Source organism: Wasmannia auropunctata, unplaced genomic scaffold, assembly GCF_000956235.1.
Source record: "Wasmannia auropunctata unplaced genomic scaffold, wasmannia.A_1.0 LD334386.1, whole genome shotgun sequence".
NCBI lineage: Eukaryota > Metazoa > Arthropoda > Insecta > Hymenoptera > Formicidae > Wasmannia > Wasmannia auropunctata.
In genome coordinates this window covers 8,144-11,083 of record NW_012028504.1, presented here as the reverse complement: position 1 = coordinate 11,083, position 2,940 = coordinate 8,144, and the positions used below count along the sequence as shown (strand labels likewise).

Here is a 2,940-nt window from a genome sequence, read left to right as displayed (position 1 = left end):
AAAAAAAATCGCACAATACTCATCGAGTACGCAAATTAAANATAAAGATTCATGCTTTCGAACGCTATAAGTCTTTATTTGTATGCGAATTTTATTTTATTTTTTAGAACTTCGCAAAGTTCGTAAAAAAAGATCTGTCAATAAAATCAAAAATTCTCTTCAAAATTTGAAAGGTTCCATCATCTGAATTAAAATCGCACATAAATACAGTTTACAGCATTTAAAACCGTGAATCTTTACCTTTAATTTGCATACTCGTTAAGTATTTTGCGATTTTCTTTCACCGAGTTATTCAATGTTGAAGCATAACGATCACTTTTATTTCAATGTTGAGTAACTCGGTGAAAAAAAAATCGCACAATGCTGATCGAGTGCTTAAATTAAACCTAAAGATTCACTCTTTCGAAAACTGTAAATTTCATTTATGTGTGATTTTTAATTCAGATGATGGAACCTTTCACATTTTGAAAAGAATTTTGATATTTGATAGATCCTTTTTACGAACTTTGCGAAGTTCCAGAAAGTAAAATAAAATTCGTATACAAATGCGACTTATAGCGTGAATCTTTATCTTTAATTTGCGTACTCGATGAGCATTGTGATTTTTTTCACCGAGTTATTCAACATTGAAGTGAAAAGGATCATTTTTGCTTCCATATTAAATAATTCGGTGAAAAAAAATTGCACAATGCTGATCGAACACGCAAATTAAAAGTAAAGTTTCATCCTTTCAAACGCTGCAATTTGCATTTGTAAGCAATTTTTATTGTACTCCATGGAACTTTGAAAACTTAGTACAAAATTTTTAGATTTGATGCATCTCCATTTGTATTTGTGCAGCTTTGTAAAGAATCAGTAAGTCATTTAATAAATTATGGATTTCGAAAGTAAAGACTTCAAGCTATAAAATGCTTTTTGGATCATTTTGTTACGATCATTTTTGACGAAGTTACACAACGTGCATCTTTATACGCGTGCCTACATTTTAACATTTTATATATACATTTAACATGTGCGAGTGTTTTCAATTCTTTAAATGATTTTCGTGCCTTTTTTTATATAAAAAGATATACAAAAACATATCAATAGGATTCTAAATTTTTTATCCTAAATTTTGAATCAAACCCATAGATAATCTATAATATATATATGTATATAATGCGTGCTAAATCTATACCTTCAAATTTTATATATACTTCTATTTATAAATTTTGTATGTCGTGTAATTTTATGTACGTATTAATATATTTTACGATGTATTTTTAGTACATACAGGGTCCATTATGAAAGTAATGCGCATTTTCTGGGAAAAATAGATTTATTGATCGTACTTGTACAAATGCTTAAAATTCTTCAAAATACTCTCCTCCTGCATCAATACACTTGCGGAGACGCGTTTGCCACGCCTGAAAGGCACCCTGAAACTCCTCGACGGGAATGCCTCTCAGGAACGTTGTAACATGCTTTTGGATGTTTTCCACGGTCTCCCAATGTATTCCTTTCAGCTCTCTCTTGAGTCGGGGAAACAAAAAAAAGTCGCATGGAGCCAAATCGGGACTGTAAGGGGGTTGGGGGACCACCGGGGTGTTACTCCGGGCCAGGAAGTTGGTAACGATGAAAGGAAAACATTGGAAGACCGTGGAAAACATCCAAAAGCATGTTACAACGTTCCTGAGAGGCATTCCCGTCGAGGAGTTTCAGGGTGCCTTTCAGGCGTGGCAAACACGTCTCCGCAAGTATATTGATGCAGGAGGAGAGTATTTTGAAGAATTTTAAGCATTTGTACAAGTACGATCAATAAATCTATTTTTCCCAGAAAATGCGCATTACTTTCATAATGGACCCTGTATTTTATATTTCGATTCGTCTTCATTGTTTTTCATATTACACAAGTTTTACGTGGAGGCGTGTCTACCTTGGACGGCGTGTTAGCCCTCTGCATTGCGAGGCTGACGTGCTGATACAGGAACGCGCCGCCGTTGCTGAAGACGTGGAAGAATATCGGGTGCTTGTCCAGCCGCTTGTCGGTGTAAGGCATCTTGTCCCGGCGCCAGAACAGGCATTCCACCGGCACCGTGTAATGCAACGTGATGCAACTGCGAGAGGACGTAACGCCGGGATTAATAATAATCAAGTGATTAATTGCGTTTTCGAGCGCAGCGTCGAACGACGCCGATCGCGATCTGACGATTCGACATACAACGTTTATATACTCACAAAAATGGAGCACTATACTATACGGTTGCATTTCCGACTCCACAAATATGTCCGTTTCCGCATTGCGCGACACGTAAAATTAAAAATATAATCCTGTCCCGAGTTCTCTATATCGCGTCTATTATTAGATCGCGTCTAAAGTGCAAGGTTTAAAGTACAAGACTTTGCGCACCGAGTCGAGACACATCGCCGTTCTTTTGCAAATCATTTTCGCGGATTCTACGCCATTTATTGAATGCGCATCTGGTGCGCACGCGAGTACTTGGAAGAACCGTGAAACCGTGGCATCTCCAACGTGAGAATTTCCGACCTCCTGAGGGGTATATTAAAACGGGCCTTGGCCTCGAGCGTACGCGCGGTACCAGTTTCACGCGATATCAGCGGTTTTGGAATACCTCTTCTCCTCGTAGATCGAACTGTATTTGGCCAGGTATCGGTCCTGACAGCCGGCCCATCCTAGCAGGATCACGACCGGCCGCTTGTCCTCCTCGATACGAACACAAACTCCTCCCGCTGATCCTGCCCGCTTGCGGTCAACGTCGGATCCTTCGGAGACGACGGAAACGACGGGCACATGATGTAATAATCCAGATCCTCCTGGTCGCTCATCTTGCCCGACTGCCTCCTTCACGGGGACGAAAGGGAAGAAGAGAGACAGAGAAAGAGGGGGAGAGAGAGAGAGGAGAGAGAGAGAGAGAGAGAGAGAGAGAGAGAGAGAGAGAG

General features: G+C 39.6%; 1 pseudogene; it reads right to left on the bottom strand.

The window, feature by feature from the left end:
- Positions 1 to 2,910, bottom strand: part of LOC105458689 — a 3,696-nt pseudogene extending 786 nt beyond the window's left edge.
- Positions 2,911 to 2,940: the final 30 nt, after the last annotated feature.